The 23,566-nt window shown below is 38.9% G+C and overlaps 1 long non-coding RNA gene across 2 annotated transcripts in view; it reads right to left on the bottom strand.

The window, feature by feature from the left end:
- Positions 1–23,566, bottom strand: part of LOC116283507 (uncharacterized) — a 129,743-nt gene that overhangs the window by 18,462 nt on the left and 87,715 nt on the right. The window contains exon 4 of one of the 2 annotated variants that reach the window (XR_012059116.1): positions 10,149–10,306. The exons of the other annotated variant lie outside the window; for it this stretch is intronic. This is a non-coding gene — a long non-coding RNA (uncharacterized lncRNA). The remainder of the gene's footprint in view (positions 1–10,148; positions 10,307–23,566) is intronic. 2 annotated transcript variants of the gene reach the window in all.

Here is a 23,566-nt window from a genome sequence, read left to right as displayed (position 1 = left end):
GTGTTCTCTCCATTCTGAGCAGACATTTAATAAATCCTCACTGGATTCATGTTCTGGGGCCAGGCAGGGTGTGAGACAGACAAGCTGAGCGGGGAAGCAACGGCAATTTCAAGTTCAATAACAAAGGAAGTCACTGGAAAAGGAATTTACGTACTAAAACATATCTTCAGGTTAAAGAAAAGGATAAATATAATTTTATCTATATGCTTTTATATAATTATATAAATGAATAGCCAGGATTATATATAATTTTATGCAACAATATCTGTTCATAATTTCATGTTGATATATTTTACAGAACTAGATTTTTCTAAAATTTCTTTTTATTTTACAAACCTGCTTCTAAAATTATGTTAAGGGATATTGTGCCTTTGTGAGATAAATACTATTAAGAGCTAACACTTATTGAGTAATAGTTCAGTGTCTGAGAGTGTCATAAGTGCTTTATGTGTTTTTACCAACTTAATCCTTGTAACAATCCTAAGGGGTAGGTGATATTACCCCATTTTGTGATGCTCAGAGTGGTTAAGTGTCTTCTTCAAGGTCACGCAGCTATTCAGTGGCAATGATAGGGTTAGAACTCAAGTAGGCTGGCTCTAAAGCTCATGCTCTGACCACTGTAGAGTACTGCCTCTTTACATGAAAAGAACTTTGCAGAAAATTATTAATGACAGGCGTGAAGCGACAATCGTTATCTTGAAATTTTTATAGGGCATTCACTCAGCCTGGGAGAACATTCTTAAATCACTGCTGCCATGATTCACCTGACACTATTAGGCTTCAGAGGCACATCATTTACATGCAGAATTATTTCTCTGCCAAATCAAAGGCTGTTCTTACATCAGCATGGGTATAACAGACATCAACATGAGTGGTTCTAGGGTGAAAAGAATCTAAGCCACAAAGCAGGATTAAAAAGGGCTGAGTTTTCTGGATTAGCTTTCGGATGAGAAAAAATATTTGAGAGGGGTTCAGGGAAAACACATTTTTTAAAAATACCAGAAAATAAATGATTTAACTAATGGTTTAAAACAGAATGAAAAGAAATTTTAATAAGGAACCTAAAAATAAGTTGACAGTACTATATATAATTTATAAGCCTAAACAGTAAGTTCTTTTTGAGGCGGCTTGAAATAAGATGATCTGTTGAGTTGACATTAGTTGAATTATTTTTAGAGGAGGAAGTTGGAGGATATGTTGAAATGAGATAAAAGGAAAAATAAAAACATAAGCAGATTAATTCAATGAAATTTCCTTCCTTCTAAATGGCACATCCTAAAATTCTACTCACTAAGAGTTTGTACTAATATGGGAAAAGCAATCATGATACCCCATAAAAGGAGACATTTTAAGGTATTAATCTTGATATTAATCTTTGAAATAGTTCTGTATAATACATGCCAGTCAGAAATACTGCTTTTTAAAAATTATAGCTGCAAAAGCAGGGCTCCATAAACATTATATTGTATTTGGAATTTTTCTATATGCATTTTGGTGCATTTTACTGCCCCTAAGAGAACAATTTGTATTCTTTGTCTATTACTGTCAACCCTGCAATACATAGGGCTATTTATCTTCTTCAAGAGAAATGAGTTCAAAGGAAAATATTCATAAAAGAGTATTCATAAATTTGGCATCTGAAAAAAATCATTGAGTCTGTTATTGTAGCTTGAGGGTTGTGGCTGGAAGAGAAAAGACAGATCCTTCAAACTGGAAAAATGTTTTAGATGGTGAAGCAGTTGTCATAAGAACGAAGCCATCCATGTTTTCAGCTCCAACTCCAAATCCTTAAACTGTTTATTTCCTGGAGCTTCTTTCTTCCATCAAAGATGTACATTCATGATGAGGCTGCCCCCAAATCATGTGAAAACTGAACAATCACGCAATCAACTTGGCTCAGCTGGAGGTGATTACTTCCAACAAAGGAGGGAAGGACAAGATGCAAGACCTTTCTATTTCTCTGATGTACAGACAGCCCCACATGGGGCTTGGTCGTGCTGTAGTCTACTGAAAATGAAATCTCAGTTTCTCTGCATGCCCCAAATCTGAAGAATGAAGGTGTAGGGGTAAAGGACAAAGGGGTAAAGAGAAGATGAGGGAGACAACTTAAGACAGCCACAGTAATTTAAAGCAAAGCTAACATAGGAAATTCCTCCATTTTATTGTTCATGAAGGTGTGGGGTTGTGCTTTCATAGCCAGCCTTTTCAACAACTTCTGGCTTCAAAGATGAACGTATGAAAGATTGAGGTTTTGCTCTGAGCTTCAGGGCCACTTTCTACACAGTCTGAAATTCTAAAAGTAGTTTTGAAGTGGTTTAACGGCCTCCCCCCTTTTTTCCCTTCTGTCTCACTTCTGTGACTTCTATTGTACTTCTTTCTCAGCCTTCAAATAGCTAACTTACTGCTTTGTTGCAAGGAGCAGATCCCGTTGTGTAAAATCACCACCATGTTTCACAGAAGGGCTGAGGTGGAGAGGGGAGGTCATTAGCTAATGGAGCCAGTAGGGTGGTATGGGGCACCCCTCAAATCCACCTAAACATGAAAATTGGCCCTGCAATCCTGGCACTACATCCAGCAGCAATAATTTATGGCAGTTTTGAAGAGAGCTGAGATGAAAGGATTGTCTGTGTCATGGCTGTAGCCCTCAGCCTGAATGTGGTTGGCGTGCTCACGCGATGTGAAGTCATCTCATTGTGCTCATATTTCAAAGGCAACACATGGAACGTAGCCCACTCTCCAACATATCCAAATATGCCAAGGAGAATTTAGACCATTTGTTCGAGAATTAATATTAAGAGCACAGAATTGTCAAGAAGAGAAACAAAACAAAACAAACCATGGCTTAACGCAAAAACCAGACAAGCAAAGTCCTCAACGAAACAAACAAATAAAACCCTACAAAGATTACAGAGGGTGTCATTAAAAATAGATTTTAAAACTGATAACTTATAAATAGTATGGAAAACTTTATTCTATTACATTTACACAGAACTATGGGGTACAAGGGGTCCTTGGAAGTCAAGGATTTAACATTTGTGGTTTTGGCTAACAAAGAATGACATGTAGTAAATTATTTGAGCTAAGAGATTGGAGTGGAGAAGTGAATGATCCTAGCTGACTGCCAGCCATCAATTTCATTGTTATCCTCTAGTCATCCTTGCAGTAATGCTTGGGAAATAATAAGACTCATTTGTTTGTAAAAAATGAACACCCCTGCCCCCCGCCACCTCCATCTCTTTGGCCAATTGCTCTTGCTAAAGATGTAATTAAAAACGTCCAGAAAATTGGTGGTGACACAGAGTAGCTTTATAAATTATTTTAATCCTTTATCGATAGACAAGTTAAGCATATGAAAAGACCACTAAAAAACTTCAGGGTTTTATAAAAATTATCTTTTTATGGGACAAATTACAAGCTACATGGTTTTCAAAAGTGTTTCAGATATTTTCCTTGGGAATATTAAAGATCCATTTGAGGTTATGCTGGAGTTATTTCATATGAGTAATTAATTGCAATAATGCTTTGATAGGTTTAACCATAGAGCTGTACCTTAGTGTCTTCATTTGAAAAATAAATGAACACAGAGACTAAATTATTCTCAGTTGATGCTAAGACTGGACCCCAGGGAATCTGAGTTGTGGTACATGGCATGGCTAATTTTAGCTTGGTTAGGAGGAGAATGAGAGATTTTTATAGTTCATTTGTTCTCAGCAGGGGGTAGTACATGCTCCTAGGAGGCATGTGTGTGTGTCTAGTGGGATAGGAGGTGGATTTTTGGTTGTCATAATAACTGAGGGGTGCTTCTGGCATTTTGTGGGCAGAGGCCAAAATGAATGTCCAGAATAGCTTATACCATAAAGAATTGTCCCACCAAATGCCATTAGTGCCTCCACTGAGAAACACTGACTAGTTTTCAACATCTTCATTCTTAAGGTTCAGATAGCAAGATCCAAAGAGAATGGATCTCTTAAGATTCTTCTGGTTACAAGTGATAGAAGACCCATTTCAAACTTAGCTGAGCAAAAAAGGACATTTATTTTATGTCTCTGGTTTCAGGCATAGCTGAATCCAGAACCCTGTCTCCCTATCCCTCTGCTCTGCCCTTCTTTGAGTAGGCTCCAAACTTAGGTAAGCTTTTTGTCTTGGGGGCAAGATGGGTGCTAGTAGCCCCAGGTTCATATCCCTATAACTCCAACTCTAGGGAGAGTGTCCATCTGCTGTCCAACATTTCTATAAATTTCTAGGCCCAATTGCTGTTGGCTCAAGGGGTGTTCTAGGTCCAATGACTCAGTCTCCGGGCTGGGGACTGGAATGCAGTGATTGACTTTGTCCTGTGGCTCATGCCCACCCACAAAGCTGGGGGAGGGTTACCCTAACAAATTATAAGGTTGAAGGTGGGTTCGAGGTTGTTCCGCAAGGAAGATTTAGAGAGAGGATGCTGTACAGACAAGAGCAACAAATGTCCACCATGGTGAGCAAATGAGTTAGGTAACTTATGCACAATTGTAAGGCATGGTACCATGCTGCCTTTTTCTTATCTTACACAGGATGTGGTAGTATATGTTCCCTTACAATGAAGGTGTACTTGACCCTCCATGAAAGTTCTTAAAATACAGGGTCAAAATCTTGGAAGAAGAGCACAGGTATTATAAGAGCATATTATGCCTCTGTTACTGGGCCAGGTCAACTTGTCTGACGTGCAGCAAGCCAAACGCTGAGATGCCAATGTTTACAGCTGAGAAAGTTTACTTACAAGGAGAGTTTACAATCGAAGAGACTGCAGAGTAAGTCTCAGGTCCACCTCTCTGAAGGTGAGGGGGTTGGGATACTGATGGGATAAGCAGGGTATCTCTCTCTTTTTTTAAAGCTTGATTGATTGATTGATTTTTGCTTGAGCCCAGGATCTCATGCATGCTAAGCATGTGCTCTACCACTTGAGCTATACCCTCCCCCTACCTTAGCAGGGAGTCAGGCTTGGGGAAAGGTGATTGCAGGTAGGGAAAAAGTGAGGTAACTGGTGTTCTGCGCAGGTGCATCTGGGTTACAAGCTTCTGCATATTCAAAATACAGGCGCTTGATAAGAGGGTGGACTTTTCCAGCCTCCTGACATCAAGAGACAAGATACCTTCGAAGGCACAGTTTTAGGGTCTGTGGCCCCAATCAACTCCAGCCGGCTCACATTGGGCAAGAGTTGACCCAAGTTGCTGTAAAACAACTGAGTTGTGTGAAGCTGGGAAGGTATGGAATTAAAGAGAAAAAGAAAGAAAGAAAAATAACTAAAGCGAGCTTAATCAACGAAGGCAGTTTACAAGCAAAGAGGTTTTAACAAGCTATTCCCTTATCTGTTGTTTTGTAAGACAAGCTCAAGAATTTCTATTAGTTACTAGCTTCTGTTAACTCTGTGGGGCATGGTTTCATTTCGGGCTTTAAAAATCTGAATTTAGAAGATTCTTAAATCCAGCTGCTCATGCTTCATTTGCTTGCAATTGGATCCTAGACTTGGAAATGAGATTTTGTCATAAGAAAACAAAGTTGCTTCCCCTAAAATCAGATTTTCTTCAGGATCATTGTGTTTCTTCCCCAGACCTTTACTGCAGGTTGATACAGCTTAGAAAGTTACATTCAAGGGAAGAGCATCTTTGGATACCTAAAACTGGTTAATCTTCACCTGAGCAGAAAACAGAGATGACAGCACCTGAGAAACCAAGAAAAATTGAGAATACTCAGACATTGACCAAGAAAGATAAACTTCTCTGCTACAGGAGGCTGGCAGTCATGGATGAGATGTTGTCCAGACACTGCCTGAGGTCAGAAAGATTGTAGAGCTGATAAAGATCAGGGGTGGCAGAAGGAAGGGTTTGCTAACTCAAAGTGCATGTTTCAGTCCAGTAGTCTCAAAATCAAAAAGTTCAAGGCACTGTGATCAGAAAGATGTTTCTTATATCACTCCTCAAAGGGCCATAAATGTTATCAGGCCCATGTATGAGCGCCAGCCAGGTCATATATCTCCATAAAGGTCATTATCAGACCAGAACGGGTGGTGTCTGAGCTGGGATTGCTATTCAGGGGCTAGGAACAAGAGAGTAGAATTCAAATGTTTTAGAGTTGAAAAAACGCCTTAGAAATCATCAGCTCTAGTTTTGACCCTCAGCTTTAGATGGGAGGCGGTGCTGCAGAAAGAGTTCCTCACCATGTTCTTGCCCTTGTCTCGGTGGTAGAAAGTGCTTCAGCAGATTTCAGAGTTTTGTGTCTTAAGTAGTAGAATACTTTCTTCAGAGGAAATCTCACATGGAACCCCAAAGGTAAGAGAGCAGACTTGGTTGAAGCAAGGAGAGAGACTTGGAACCTTGGTTGGCTAAGCCTTATTCAGTAACCTTGCCTCTCCCCAGATCCCTACTCACCCCCAAAGGGACTCCATGAAACCTAGGGTTTTGCAAGAACATAGCTTGGAACTCTGATTTAATTCTCAGTGTTCTTTGACTCAGTTCTCAGAGATAATGACTCGGTTGATCACCCACTACTTGGGGTTCTGGACCCAATTCCAATGTGTGGGGGTGAAAGGGGGAGCTCCCCACACATCCAAGTAATGTTTTGCATGCAAGCTGAGTTCTGCAATTCAACTCAATTCTGATGTGATCTATCTGGAGATAGCTTCAGATCAAGGGTTCAGTCTCACAAACTGCCCCCACTCTCCCCCCACTTCAGGTACCAGTCTCAAGCCCATATTATCACCTGTGCTTCTGACCCACTGGCTGTAGACTGGAGGTTCCAATGACACCCTCTAACTCAGAATGCCAATTGCAAGTCCAGGTTGTTACCTGTACTTCTGACCGGCTGGCTTATATATCAAAGGATCCAGTGACCCCTCTCCTTGGGTTTGAATAATTTGCTAGAATGGCTCACAAAACTCAGGAAACATTTCACTTACTAGATTACAAGTATATTATTAAAAGGGTATAGCTATGGGCAGCCGATGGGAGTGATGCATAGAGCAAGGTATGTGGGAAGGGTGTGAGCCTCCATGTCCTCCCTGAGCACACCACTCTCCCCAAATCTCCATGTGTTCACCAATCAGGAAGCTCTTCAAACCCTGCCCTTTAGGGGTTTCACGGAGGTTTCATTTCATAGGCACGACTGATTAAATCATTGGCTATTGGTGATTGCTTCATCCTCCAGGCCCTTTACCCTCCCCAGAGGAAGTCAGGGAGTGGGATGGAAAGTTCCAAGTCTTTAATCATCTGGTTGGGTCTCCTGGCAACTATTCCCCATCCTTTGGTTACCTAGGGCTTTCCAAAAGTCACCACATTAATATAAACCCAGTTATGGTGGAAAGGGATGTGTTATGAATAACAAGACACCTATTTCACTTTCATGGCTTTAAAGAGCTTTTAGGCACTGACGACAAGAGACCAAATATTATGACAAAATATGCTCACATTGCTCTTGTCAAAATATGTTCAGGAAATTCCAAATGTTTTGGGAGCTATGGGCCAGAAACTGTGAATGAAGATCAAATATATATGAGATACATATTTTGGTCATCTGAATGGCCAAATATATATTTCTTATAAATCACAATGTCACACTCATTGGCTTCTAGGTCACCACTTTCTCTTGGTCTTCCCACCTCACTTGTCTCTTTCTCTGTCTCCTTTGCTGTCCCCCTTGTCTTCCTGACTCTTAAAAATTGGAATATTCTGGAGCTTAGTTCATGGACCTCTTCTTTAGGGATACCCACTCTCCAAGTGATCTCATCCAGCCCCACAGCTCTAAAATCATGCACAGACTACTTTCAAATGTGTATCTCCAGTCTCAATCTCCCCTTGAATTCTAGACATCTCCATCGGGATGTCCCAAAGGCAACTTGAAGGAAGATATGCAGAACAGAACTAATGGTTCCATGTATTCCCTCAAATCTCAGTAATGGATTTGAGATTCCTATCTCAGTAAATGGAAATTTTTTTTTTACCCAGTTGCCGACTCCTTTCTCTCTCAGTTCAGGACACTAGCAAATCCTGTTGACTCTCCTTCTACTATGTCCCCAAATCTCCCCATTTTTGAATACTACTCCCACTCTGGGTCAAGCCACCATCCTTCTGTCACCTGGCCTCCCTGCTCCATCCTTGCTTCCTTAGACTCTTCTCCACACAAGACCTAGAGCCGTCCTTTGAAATTACATTCATGTCATGCTACTGCTCTGCTCAAAACCCTCCAATGGCTTCTCACATTGCTCGAAATAGAATCCAGTGTCTTTACAACGGCTGTCCAGGCCCCATATGACCAGACCTCTTTATCTTTTTGATCTTATCTCCTACAGCTCTCTTCCTTACTCACTTCACCCTGGTGATGCTGACCTCCTGGCTTCTCCCAAATAAGCTGAGCATATTCCTGAATCACCTGGGGGAGCAGATGTAGCAATAAACGAAGTCTCATGAATCAGAAGCCTGAAGCTGGGTTGTGAGCTGTCTGCACCTGGCCTCACTTCCCAGGTCCAACCAATGAGGCTCTGGGCTCAAGGGTGAGGTTGGGCCATCAGTTTCCAGCAGGTTCTGAGTGCTGCCCTTAGAGATGAGGCTGACTTAGGAACAGAACAGCAGCAAGGTTCAGTGGGTCCAGAGAATTCTCAAGGGGAAAGAAAAGAACTCCCTAGGTCTGTCTCTTCTACCTTCTCTCCTTCAAAAGGAAGGGTATTTTAAGAAAGTGCAAGGAAAAGAGATGAGAGATATGGGATATAAATACAGTGGAATGAAGAATCATAGTATTGAGTATTTTTCCGAATTGGATCAAGTTTTTGGATGATACCTGGGGAGCAAAAGGCCAGAAGAAGTTGACAGAGGAGGGAAGAGAGGCAGGGACAGCTGAAGTTCCTTCAGGCTTTAAGTGAGAAACCTGCGCTTGGATCCTCGGAATAATCACACTCCGTTTCCATTAGGCTTCTGTGTACTAGCAAGGCCTCTGGGATAGTAAAGAAGGTCCAAGACAATTTGCATAGGCAGTTCTAAACCATCAACTGAAGAGTTTCTGACTCATCCCTGTGCCTCCCTCCTACATCTGTCTACAGGGGAAACTAGGCAGTGAGGTTGTTTCCTACCTCCCTGTTCTGGACAAAGTTCCTCTGTGGGAGGTGGGGTGGAAGTGGAGGGGGCTTTCTCCATCCTCATGATCTCATGCTCTCTCCCTTCTTCCCATTTCTCTCTACCAAACAAAATGTTTCCATTTTGAGCTAAGAGTGATGGATAGCAGGGTTTATTAAAAATATTTTTAAAGCAAGAGATTAAATTTTGATAATGGTGGAATTTCATATACGAGTCAGTGTATTAATCAGATTGTAGAGTTGAAGTTTATAGCTATTTCCATGTTCTCAGAACTGGAGAAATGAATTCCTAGACATTGTTTCCTCCTTAGGGCAACTTCAGTATGTTGCCCACAAGGATATAGGGCAGGAGCCTTGCAGAGGCACTAGGCTACATGTCTCAAGCTACACGTCCCCTGAGTCTGTCTCCTTCTCTGGATTCAGTACTTCACCTTCTCCGTGCAGCTGAGCTCCCACAAGCTGCATGACACCTTGCCAGTTTGCCCCAGACAGGCTGGTTTGAATGTTCTCCCATTCTGTGCTTTGATAGTGTTGGGAAGGGCACAATCTGTGGGATCTATTTGGATTGGCAGTTCTCCCTCTGGATATGGGGCGTATCAAAGCAGCAGACAGGCTACCTGTCCGAGCCATTTTCCTGACATCAGGGCTACTGCTCTGGCTGCTATCAGACCTACATAGTTTTCATGGGAAGAGGGTTTGAGATGGTTGGGCATCAAGTGCAAAGGAAAAAGTACTCAGAGGTGTAGAATTTATTCACTTTGGTTCAGGGAACCAAAGAAAAAAGTTATCGGAGGACAGAGTATTCCTGGCTTGTGTGCCCACTGAAATTAGAATCTGTCTTACTGCACTTTCTTGGTTCTCCTTCAACTCAGTTGGATCGTTCCCAGAATCTTATGCTGATTCCGCTTCATCTCCAGACTGGCTAACGTTGGAAGGCGCAGGGCTCAGTTGTTGGTCCTCTTTTCTTCTCTAGCTTCCTTAGTCCATTCTTGACCTCATCCAGCTTCAAGTCTTTAAATACCACCTACATATTGATTACTTCCGGAGATCTTACCTGCCCTCCAGTCTCGTGTATCCAGCTGTCCACTGCATAGCTCCACTTGGAGGTCACACTCAGCATGCCTTCGCTGAACTCCTGATCCTCTCCCCACATGCCAGCTCCACCTATGGTCTTCTTCCTCTCAGTTGATGGGAGCCTCATTCTTCCTGTAGCTGAACCAAAAACATGGGAGTCACTCTTGATTTCTCACCTTCTTTCATAGTCCACATCAAATTAGTCGGAAGCAGCCAGGTCAAGTTTACTTTTAAAGTACCTTCAGAATTCTTATCCTGGTTATTGAATTGCTGTATCATACTTCATGATGCAAAATAATTTGATTCTTGATTAGGTTATGGAAATGGATAATTGTTATATATCTTCTCTTTCATGCATACATACAAGATGGAAGGGAAAGTGAATGTTTCAGAGGGAAATGCTACATTTAGAGAACTGGAGCTGAAGTGAGCTAAATGGGAAAATTTGGGTGGTAAGTTGGTATGTAGGTTGACTTATAAGTTGTTTGTGATCTTTGCATATACTGCAGCCACTTCTATCACAGCCTACGAGCTAAGGCACAGCACCAGAGAAGTGACAGTGGGGTACTGGTGAGGAGCAAATCATTCGACTGTCTCAGCACCACAACCCACTGGGATGTCCAAACTCAGCTTCATCTTTCTGCTTCTAGTCTCAGACTCTTTGATTTCTGGTACTCTGCCCCTTGTTAGCTTCTCCCTCAACTTCGTGCTTCTGACAATGGCTTTACTCTATGGTATGGTGACTGTAATTATTAGTAGCATCCTCTTCCACTCTCAAGGGTGCTAGTTAAGGTGACAATCTGGGGTGACATCCTACATCTAGGGCTCAGATTGGCTGGTGACCTTGGAACCCTCTGCTGGCAGCCTCTCTGCCTCTACCTCTGTGCCCCATCCCATTGGCTTTGGCTGTGGTGAATTTTCCTTCATTGTGTAGAAGTTCACTTTTCCCAGTTCAGAATTTTACTCAGTTCAGAATATATAATTTGGCCATTGAATAACAGGGTGGATACAAAAATTTCTGGTTACCACAATAGAGAAGCAGAGCTAACTGAGAACAAAAACCTCAGCCCACTCCTTGGGCTTGGGTGACCAGGAACCACACTGGCTGGCAGGTTGTGCAAAGGATCTTAGTGTCTTGTGAAGTGAAGTTCGTGGTATTTTTGTTGGTTGTATGGGCAGATCATGTCCCTTCTCTGGGCCGTGGTGTCCTCATCTACAAACTACAGAGATTCAACCTAATGACCCGTTGGGTCCCTTCGGGTGCTAAGATTCTATGCAGTAGGACAGCATAGTGTTTAAGAGCCTGGCCTTTGGAGATTGAATTGAATTTGAATCCTGGCTCTGCAATGTAAAAGATACTCAATTTCGTGCAGGATAGAAACTCAGTTTTCTCGTGGATAAGATGGGGACCACGCTCACTCAGGCTTTTTATGATGACTAAATGAAATAAGTGAGAAAAAACCTTGTGGAGTGTCTGGCACGTGATCACTCAATGAGGATGTTGGTTACTAGGACTTTGAAGTGATTCACATGGAACTGCTTTCAAAACATGATCTCATTCAAAGCTCATAACTGTGGGAAGACAATTGGGTGGCTACTGTCATCTTTATTTTATTGAGAAGAGTGAAGCACAGAGAAGTGAGGTGATTTCACAGGGCTGGAGCGCGACAATGCCAGGGCCTTGCCAGGCACAGTGGGGGAAGCAGAAGTGCATCAGTCAGACATTCACTGAGGAGATAGAGCTGCACTCACCTACCCAGCAGGACAGACCTTAAATCAGTCATTTATGTAAGAAAATTCCCCAGAGATAATACCAAAGGAGAGCCAGTTGTAAAGAGCCTGATGACGAGCCCAGGGAGAACGAAACACCTTCTACTTTTCAGACGATGAAAGCTCATTCTCTTGTTTCTGTTGTCCCACTATTCAACCATGTTGCACCATCAGATGTTACTAACGTCATCATGGGGCTCAGACTCTGTTTCTCATCAGCCTCTCTGATCGTGTTCCTGGGATCCTGAGTCTCAATTCTTTACCTCTGATCTTCACCACTTTTCCACCCACATCTGTTCTGGGGCCCCTGCTCTCACTTAATATGGCATTAAGGTTCTTTTTCTTTTATAAAAAATACTTTTTTAAAACATTTTTTATTGATTTATAATCATTTTACAATGTTGTGTCAAATTCCAGTGTTCAGCACAATTTTTCAGTCATTCATGGACATATACACACTCATTGAAAAAATACTTTTTAAAGAGAGTAGATCTTAAACGTTCTCACAACATACACACACACAAATTGTGATTATGTGAGGTGATGGAAGTGGTAACCTTATTGTGGTAATCATTTTGCAATATATATGCGCATAAAATCATCAGGTTGTACACCTTAAACCTACACAATGTTATAGGTCAATTATATCTCTATAAAGCTGGAAAAAATTTTAAAAATTTTATTCCTTTGCTTTCTATTCAGTAAGGTAATACATGCTTACTGCAGAAATGTTGAAAAATATGTAAGTGCCTAAAGAAGAAAATACTAATCTCAGAAATGACCACTATTAACATTTTTACATCTCAATCCAGATATCTTCTATGAATATACAAATTCTAGATATGTTTGTTTTATAATCTTCTTTTTACATGTAAAAATATTTTTGTGAGCATTTCTTCATGTTATTAAAATTATTTGAAGACATACCTAAAAATGGATGATTAATGGTCCATTATATGCATATACCAAAATGCATTTAATCCATTTCCCAAATGTTGGACTCTTTCTGATCTTTCATTTTATAAATAATGCCTGATGAACATTTTTGCATGTAAACTTTGTCTACATCTCTGTTTATTTCCTTGACAACAATGTTTCCTATGTAAGAGGGCAGCAGAATGAATAGCAAGGATTAAGCCTTGTTGGAAGCAACTGAACAACAGAAATGGGTTTTGCAGGGGCCTGACTCTGCCAGTAGGTGTCATCTTTGCCTCATGGTTTCTGCTCTTACCTATTTTCCTCAGGATGGTTTTTGAAGGCCAGGAATAGAATATATTTGTGAGTCAATGGAATTCAACTCCAAATACTAGTCTCCCACAAGAGACACAAATCAACAGCGCCTTGAGGGCTGCAGGCCTGGTTATTTTGCTTTCTCTGTTGGGTTGATTTTTATCCAACCCAGCAGCATCTTTGCTGCTGACCTAATTCTGAGAAAACGTGTTCAATCCAGATTGCTGGCAAAATTCCATCCTTTTAGACTCTCTAGGGAAAAAAAACACACACAGGAAAGTAAAAAAAAAAAAAAGCTACTACTGATTGGGTGCTTTCTTAAAGCATAGGGTTAATTAAAAATTCACAACAATTAACAAAAAATATTATTATCAACAGCCCTTTTTCGATATGGAAACTGAGGCTCAGAGATGCTACCCTGGCCAAGGTACCATGAATAGTTAATGGCCTAAGGCAGCATTCAAATCCAGGAACTTTTATCTCTGAAGCCTCTGATTTTAACAATTTTCCTGTGCTTGTTAAAATTTAGATTCTGAGCCCTGCCCCAGGCCTATTGGACCAGAATATCCGGGCACAAGGGCTTAGAATTTGCATTTAAATGACCTCCTTGGGATCTTGGTATGTGCACTAAAGGGAGACACCATTTTATCTGTTCTGTGACCAACTGAACCAACTAGCAGTCATGACTAGAGAGGCTGGGTTGATCTTGGGTGGTCTGAGTCTTGAGTCACTTGTCCAGTCCCCATCTGATGTCAGAAACAAAGGTCTTGAAGTACTCTAGGACTGGCTCTGCTCAGAGCATATGATATGTTTTGAAACTGAGAGCTTTGTTGCCTGGGCAACCATTCTCCTTTCTTTTCCTAAATAAAGATTCTCTGAAACTCTTTTCATTCCTTAGCAGAGCAGCAGTGTGGCTTACAAACTGGATCTGTGCTTCCAAGTCAGACAGACTTAGATTTGAATTCTAGCTCTGCTACTGACAATCTCTGTCTGATCCTGGCCAGGGGACTTAAGCTTGAAGTCTCAGTATTCTCCTGAAAAATGGATATATTTACACCAACTTCATAAGGTTGAAGTGAATACTAAATGTTATTAACTGTAAAAGTGAGATATCTACCACTGTCTTGTAATAGGTAGATTAGGAAATAATGGGAAAAAATTACCATTTGATTAAATAACAGGGAGAAGAAAAAAGTTATTTTAAGCATAGGTAGCTGTCTTTTTCTAGCTATTTAAAAACAGCTTTATTGAGGTATATTTATATATACATACTGTAGAGTTTACCCATTGTAAGTATACAATTTCATGATTTTTAATAAATTTGTTGAGTTATGCAACCATTGCCATGACCCAGAGTTTGACTGCTTCCATCACCTCAGAGCCTTCCCTCTGCTGTTCCCATCATTTATTCCCAGCCTCAGGCAACTACTGCTCTGTTTTCTGTCTCCATAGATTTTCCATTTCTGGACATTTCATATAAATGGAATCATACCATATGTAGTCTTTAATGTCTGGCTTCTCAGCACAATGTTTCTGAGGTTCATCCATGTTGTAGCGTGTGTCAGTTTTTTACCTTTTATTGTCGGATAAAATTCCATTGTATGGATATACCAGATTTTGCTTATCCATGCATGACTTATATTTTCCAACAAAACGTTTGTTGAAATCTTTTGCCTATTTTAAAATCTTTTGCCTATTTTAAAATTGGGCTGTTTGTCTTATTATTGAGTTATACAAGTTCTTTATATATCCTAGACAAATCCTTTACCAGATATATGATTTACAAATATTTTGCCTCCTAGTTTGTGACTTTATTAATAAAGTCTTTTGAAGGAGCAAATGTTTAAAATATTTTAATGCTGAGAAACTTTGTTCATGTAAGTAGATAGAAGGGAATGGATCAAGTATAGTTATAGCCATGTCACTCGATTTCTTGAACTCTTCCCCATGCATAGGCTATTGAATAAACTATTATTAAAAACATTTTGAATTTTTTAGCACCTGACAACTTAAGATTAAGTTCTCTTTTAACTTCCTAAGTAACAGCTTTTTTGAGACATAATGCAATACTACAAATTCATCACTTTAAAGTGTACAAATCAGTGGTATTTAGTGTATTCACAGAGTTGTGAAACCATCACCACTATCCAAATTTAGAACAATTTCATCAGCACAAAAGGAAACTCCATACCCATCAGCAGCCATTTCCCATTCTCTCCTCCCCTATCCCTTGACAATCACAAATCTATTTTATGACTTTATGGACTTGCCTATTCTGGACATTTCATATAAAGGGAATCATACAATATGTGGAGTTTCATGACTAGCTCCTTTCACTTTATAATGTTTTCAATGCTTGTTCATGTTGTAGCATGTATCAGTACTTTATTCCTTTTTATGACTAATATTCTACTGTATGAATATTCAAATTTTTGTTTAGCCATTCATCAGTTGGTAGACATTTGGGTTGTTTCTACATTTTGTCTATTATTAATAATGCTGTTATGAACATTTGGGGATAAGACTTTGTATGGACATGTTTTCAGTTCTGCTGCAGACTTAGGAGTAGAATTGCTGAATAGTAAGAAAACTGTGTTTAACTTTTTGAGGAATTGCCAAACTGTTTTCAAAAGCAGCTGGACCATTTCACATTCCTATCAGAAATATATGAGGATTCCTATTTTTTCCACATTCTACCAACACTTGTTATTATTTCTCTTCTTGATTACAACCATCCTAAGAGGTGAGAAACAATATCTCATTGTGGTTTTGATTGGCATTTTACTAATGACTAATGATGTTGAGCATCTTCATGTGCTTATTGGCCATATATATATATATATATATATCTCTTTGGAAAAATGTCTACACATTTATTTTGCCAACTTTTTCATTGGGTTATGTATCTTTTTTTTTAAATTGAGTTAGAGTTCCCTAGATATTCTGAATACAAATTCCTTACTTGGTATGTGATTTGGAAGTATATCGCCTTATTCTGAGTTGTCTTTCTGCTTTTTTTTGTAAGATAAACTTTTATTCATTTGGCATAGCATTCATTAAGATATTTTGCAGGCATGTCAGTAATAAAATTTGCCAATTTTATAATTTCAAAATTGTAATTTACATGGGAAAATTATGTAAAATGACTAAACTGATTTTTAAATCTTTTTTATTTCTAGCTTTATTGAGATGTTATTGAGATATAACATTGAGTAAGTTTAAAACATACAGTGTGATGATTTGATATATGTATATATTGCAAAATGTTTACTACAATAAGGTTAGTCAAGATATTAAAACTGGAAGAAACAGTGGATAAGCTCCTTTATATCAGATTTTGGCAATGAATTTTTTTTTTTTTTTGTATTTGACACCAGAAGCAAAAGCAACAAAAGCAAAAATCAACAAGTAGGACTATAACAAACTAAAAATCTGTACAGTAAAGGAAACGATTAGAAAATGAAAAGACTACCTATGGAAAGGGAGAAATTATTTGCAGATCATATATTAATAAGGGTTTAATATCCAAAATATATAAAGAACTCATAAAGTCAATAGCAAACAAAAACAAAAATAACCCCCCAATTTGATTAAAAAATGGGCAGAAGAACTGAATTTGATTAAAAAATGGGCAGAAGAACTGAACAGACATTTTCCCAAATGACCAACAGATACTGAAAAGGTGCTCAACATCACTAATCACCAGGCAAATGCAAATCAATACCACACTGAGGTATCACTTCACAGCCATTAGAATGGCTATTACCAAAAAGATAAGAAACAACAAGTTTTTGGCAAGGATGTGGAGAAAAGGGAATCCTTGTACACGGTGGAAATGCAAATTGGTGCAGCCACTATGGAAAACAGTATGGAGGTCCCTCCAAAATTTAAAAATAGAACTATAATATGATCCAGCAATTCCACTTTTGAGCATTTATTTGAAGGATTTGAAATTACTGTCTCAAAAAGATATCTATACCCCCACGCTCACTGCAGTGTTATTTACAATAGCCAAGATATGGAAACAACCTAAGTGTCTATCAATGGATAAAGAAAATTCAGTATATAGATACAATGAAATATCATTCTGCATAAAAAAGAAGAAAATTTTGCCATTTGTGACAACATATGGACCTTAAGGGCATTATACTAAATGAAATAAGTCAGACAAAGAAAGACAAATACTGTATGATCTCATTTATATGTGGAAGCTAAAGAAAAACAAATTTATAGACACAGAGAAGAATTTGGTGTTTGCCAAAGGTGGAGGGCGAGGAAGGGTGTAATGGGTGAGTATGGTCAAACTATACAAATTTTTAGTTATAAGATAAATAAGTCCTAGGATGTAATGTACAGCATGGTGACTATTGTTAACACTACTGGATTATATATTTGAAAGTTTCTAAAAGACTAAACCTTAAAAGTTCTCATCACAAGAAAAAATATTTTGTAACTATCTTTGGTGATGGATTTTAACTAAACTTATAGTAATCATTTTTCAATATATACATGTATCAAATCATTATGTTGTATACCTAAAACTAGTACCATGTTATTTGCCAATTATATCTCAATAAAAAGGGGTTAGTTAAGACATCCTTCACCTCACACTATTACCATTTTGTCATTGTTGTTATGGCAAATATTTAGAATCTACTCTCATAGCAATGTTCACATACACAGTGAATGCAATATTGTTAATTATAGTCACTGTGTTGTACATTAGATCCCTAGAACTTATTTGCCTTATAAGTGGAAGTTGGTATCGTTTGACCAACATCTCCTTGTTTTCCCCACCCACCAGGCCTTGGCAACCACCATTCTACTCTGCTTCCATGAGTTTAGCTTTTTTACATTCCACATGTAAGTGAGATACAGTATTTGGCTTTCTCTTCTTACTTCACTTAGCATAATGTCCTGGAAGTCCACTGTATTATCACAAATGGTAGAATTTCCCTTTTTGATGGCTGGATTATATTCCATTCTCTCTCTCTCTCTCTCTCCCTCTCTCACACACACTTTCTCTATCCACTCATCAGTCGAAGGACACGATGGACATTTAGGTTGTTTCCATGTGTTGGCTGTTATGAATAATACTACAGTGAATGTGGGAGTGCAGATATCTTTTCAATATCCTGTCTTCATTTCCTTTGGATATATACCCAGCAATGACATTGCGGGATCATATGGCAGTTCTATTTTTGATTAAAAACAAAAATCTTTTGAGGAACTTCCATACTGTTTTCCATAGTAACTCCACCGATTCACATTCCCACCAACAAGAAAAGGGTGTCCTTTTCTCTGCATACTTACTGGCATTAGTTATCTCTTGTCTTTTAGATAATAGCCATTTTATCTTCAAGCCTGCCTAACCTCTTTTTTTTTTCACTTTATCATAATTTCAGAATTGTTCATTTCATCAAACATATTTAACATAATTTATATTGTATATTTGATAATTACAATGTCCATATTAATTATGGATATGAATCAATCGTTTGTTCTTCTATCAACTCTTAATTGCATTGGCTTGTTTTCTTGATTTTATTTTTAAATTTATTTTTTGGTGATTTTTAAGTATGAGCTTATGTTCCTTAAATCTGTTATATGTGAAAATTCTTTGAGGCCTAAAATATGTTTCATTCCTTCAGCGAGGATTCGTATTTGATTCTTCTATGTGACTAGTGGCACTCTCATGATGGGACTACTTAAAATTTTTAACTTGTTTTGTTTGTTTGTTTGTTTGTTTGTTCACATGCATCTTTTAAATTCCAGTCCTAGACCCAACTGGGAACCAGTTTATGGATGTAAATTCTCGGAGAATATGCCTTTCCCCTCTAGATCCACTAATAAGAGTCAAGGTTCTTTTGGTCTCTATGAATTATTGCTTCTTTTTTCTCTGAGGATATCATCCTGTGGGTGTCCAGCCTTTACCAGGAATCCTTTATCTGTCATCTTATTTTCCTCAGGTCATAGCCTTGTTGCTTATGGCTCATTAAAACTTATGTTCTAGGTTACCAGAAATCAGCAGATCCTTGGGGGCAGCTGTTTGCTTCAATGTTTAATTATCATGCTGGATTTGCGTGCTTTTTTTTTTTTTAAGAAAACTTTGACCATTGAAGTATTTCCATTACTTTCTTGCCAACTCAGCTGCTAGGCATTTAAAGAAATGCTTTGTATATTTTCCCAGCATTATTAAACATCTTTTATTAGGAGAAATTTTCGTTATACTAGTCAGCCATACTGCCAGAAAGGAAAGTTTTGAAGGGTTTCTTTAAATTTTTAACACATAAAGGAAAGTGAATTTGATGTTAGCCTTGAATTCATTTGGAATTTTCCTTTTTGAAAAACTTAAATTTGTAAATGGATTTAATTTAAGGATTTTAATTTCTCCCTAGGAACTTCATGGTAAGCAGGTTTAAATTTACATAAGGTGTCTAGCATATACTCACTGGAGTGTTTTTTATGATCTTTTTGTTTGTTTTTTTGCGGAACTGCTGAAAAGCTATTTTGGACACTGTGAATGGACTAAAGTAGAAAACAGAATAGAGCATGAATGTTCTCCCTTGAATGAAAAGTAGTATTGGGATCAGTTTAACTGATGAACTCCTAGGAGTTATTTCAGAGACTTCTAGGGGCTAAATCGTCACTGTTCAATATAGCCTTTTTTAACAAGAGAGGTGCTGGCATGCTCCCCATCTACTTTACTCCTTTGTCTCTCCGTCCTCTCTGAGAGAGAAGAGTGTGTGATTTATTGGGCCCTCTCAAACTCCAGTATTTTTTCATACGTATATTACCCAACAATATAATAACACTGGTTAAGAGTAAGTCCCTATTTATTATTCGGTTAGTATCTGGACATTTGAAATGACTACCTCCCCACTCCATCCCCCATTTTCCAGTCCCAGGTTTAAATTATTAAACTGAGAGAAAATCTTAAGCACTCCAAGTCAACGGCTCATTCCTTCCAGAAACTGTCTAGTAGCATCCTTTCAATATAAGAAAATCAGATCAAAAGTATAATCAGTTTAGAGGATGTTATCAGCAACAACAAGGTCAGTCATGAACTCAAGAGGAGCTCAAGGACGTCTCTCTTGATAGCAGAAGAGATTCTGGATGCCTCTCAAAGGCTTTGTCTGGCAAGCGTTTCCTTATCTGAGGCTGATAAGGAAAAAGTCAAGAATGGAGTAGCCCAATGCTTAATGATTTTTTGCTCTATCTGATTTGCTGAGTAGGAGAGAAGATTTAATGGACTAACTAGGATTGTTGAAAAGGCAATTTGATGTCTTTTCTGTGACTAGTGGAATGAGGCAGTCTTTCTTCCTGACAGTTAGTATAGGAGTAGTGAAGCCCATTGGCATTTGTCGGCCCTCTCTCTGGAGATTCTCCCTGGCCTAATTGCTGTACGACCCTGGAGTTACTTATTTGGGATAGTTATTACTGTTTGCAGATGAGAACACCGACTTTGAGAAGCTGGGTGGGATAATGTCTGTAAGGTACTTATCAAGCACTCAGTAAACTGAAGCTGCAGTAAAGACTTATTACTCTACAATGTAACCTCTCATCAAGTGCGTTACCAATGGACTTACTAGTACCTAGAAAAGACCAAAGAGACATTTGCATAGGGTTTTGTATGGCATATTCCAGGTCATATGAATTCACTGTTTGAATATTAAGAAGTTAAAATTAAGAGATGACTCTCAATATTTTTGACTCCCCCCCTTCAATTTGGTCTAATACCAGAGCCTTAAGTATTATATTTCCTCCCAATGTATGGCTATATTACTATTATTTCTATTTGTACAGACCCATATAATTCTGGAATTTAAGGTTTGTTCTTTTTCAACATATCATTGGCTTCAAATATTATCTTTTGGTGAAATTTCTGTTCTGACATTCCTATACTTTGCTAACCTGCTAACTTGTGCTATGATGGCAGGAAAGGTTTTGTATAGGTGACAGAAGAGTAACAGGGTGTGAAAAGGATTCCCCATTGCCGGTCCTATGATAACCTTCAAATACCTCCAAGCACCCTTATATTAGTGCTGAAGTAACTCAGGATTTTACTGTTTCATGGCACATGCACTATTATGTAAGCTACTGGTGTCCAAAGTGAGGCTCTCAAGATGAGCCTTTGTTTTCTATGTGAAAACAAAAGAACTATTATTTATATTTAGTTTTTATTTCATCCTTTAAAAATTCTAAATTTAGTATATTTTAAAGTACATTATACATGTATATATTTTAAAAATAATATACATATACTGTGAGTACCTACATAGTTTTTTTTTTTTTAACTGATGGGAGAGTAATTAAAACAATTTGGAGACCACGGTATAGATTGTATTTGCAGATTTAATAATTATTAACTTAAGTATATTAAAGCCAAAACTCATCTTTAGTAACAAAGTTATCTGAAGTTTATACATCATTTATATTCAGTAATAGCTGAACTTCTATTACTCAAATTTTTAAATTTTGGTTTTTGTAAAATCATGTCTAGAACATGCCTATATTGTTTGGTGGGAATAAATAAATGGAATAAAACATAAGTAAAAGTGAGATAGGACTAAATCTCTTCAGAGATACTAGTTAGCTAGATTTCTAAGGTGAAATACAGCATTCAACTTATTAAGACTTATTCCCTAAAATGACGTATCCTGAGGTGGTATGAAATGTGGTGTAAGAGGTTCACATAGAACTTTCAAATGTCACATCCTAACTTAAAAACAGACTTCCATTTTAAAGTCTATTTTGGTTTTCAGTATGCAAAAGAGGGATTCTCTCTTTCAAGCTTCTAAGTGGGGACGGGAGGGCCCAAGGAAGACGGGAGGTGATTTCTTGTGGAGAGAAAAGATAACTCAGTAGAATTAAGAGGAAGACAGTCACAGAAGGAAGAAAAAGGACCAAGGTTCAAACCTTCTTGGGGAATTTTAAGGGACTCTGCAGTACAAGAGAGCATTCAAGATGGTCTGAGGTATGTGAGAGAATTCAAGATAGATGCTATTTTAGTCTCCTAGGGTTGCTGTGACCAAGTATCACAAGCTGGGTGGCTTAAAGCCATAGAAATCTTCTCTAGAAGTTCTGGAGGCTGGATGTCTGAAACCAAGGTGTTGGTGGAGCCAAACTTCCTTTAGCTGTCCAGGGAGAGATCCTTTGTTGCCTTCTGAAGCTTCTGGTAGCCCCTGGTGTTTCTTGGCGTATAGCAGCATTGCTCCAACCTCTCCCTCCTGGCTATTTCTCCTCGCTGTCTCTGTTCAAGTTTCATTTTTTTAAATAAAGATATCAGTCATATTGGATTAGGGGTCCATGCTACTCCCGTGTTACCTCATTTTAGTTAATTATGTCTGCAATGACACTATTTCCAAATAAAGTCATTTTGAAGTTTGGGGTGTTAGTGTTAGAGCAGGCAGATAGCTAGAAATGAGCAGAGAAAGGGGGACACAGACCAAATGGCAGGAATTGGGCAGAAAGGAGGGGCACAAGCCAAATGCAGGAAACCACACATCATGTAAGCAGCAGGGGTCCCTGGGCAGAGAAAGAAAAGCAGGAAAGTTGGGGTTGATAAGGGATCATGCTTTTTGGGGTGACAAGTGGCCTGGAGAACAAAAAAAGGTGAGAAAAGGCAGGAATTTCCAGTGTCAGAATGTAACCTTTTGCTCATTGCCTTCATTTCAATAAAATTAGCCTTGAAGATCAGAAGTACCCATCATGCACCAACGCCATGACACTTCTGATCCACACTAAATAAGGACAAAAATCCCTCCTCCCTTTGGGAAGGTGGAGTTGGGATGATAATCAGGGAATACAACCCCAAACCCTTCTCTCCCCAATGAATATTCTGCCCATTCATTTTTACACCCTATGTAGCTAACTTGCCAAAGAAACTCAGGGCAGCCGCTCACCTGAGCCTGCCCGCTCTCCCCTTACGAGTGTACTATCCATCCTTTAATAAATCCTCACTTTACCTTTTTTAACCACTAGGTCTTGTCCTGAATTCTTTCTGGGATGGGACAAGAACCTGGAACACCAGTTGCATCCATCGGCAACATTAGGACTTCAATACATCTTTCTGGGGTACAAAATCCAACCCAAAATAGCTGTTGAGTGTCCTGTAGTTTCTTGGGAAGAGAGAAGGAGGGATCATGAAGTGATTTGGCGTGTCCAGGGTGGGTGGGAGGTGGACTACAAAACATGAGAATGGAGTGGGGATGACTATCCTTAGACATTCTAAGTCAGGACATGAACTTGAAGACCTGGAGAATACTGTGGAGAATTAGGGAGAATTTGCCCACACTCAATACTAGCCATCACGTTTATATTAAATTGGATGTTTTTGTTAATGAACTTTGTGGAGTCCTGGAAGCTTTGTTTGCAAGTGGATGAGTGGCGGCTGCC

This window comes from Vicugna pacos, chromosome 15, assembly GCF_048564905.1.
Source record: "Vicugna pacos chromosome 15, VicPac4, whole genome shotgun sequence".
NCBI classification, from domain to species: domain Eukaryota; kingdom Metazoa; phylum Chordata; class Mammalia; order Artiodactyla; family Camelidae; genus Vicugna; species Vicugna pacos.
This window is presented reverse-complemented; position numbering and strand designations above follow the sequence as displayed.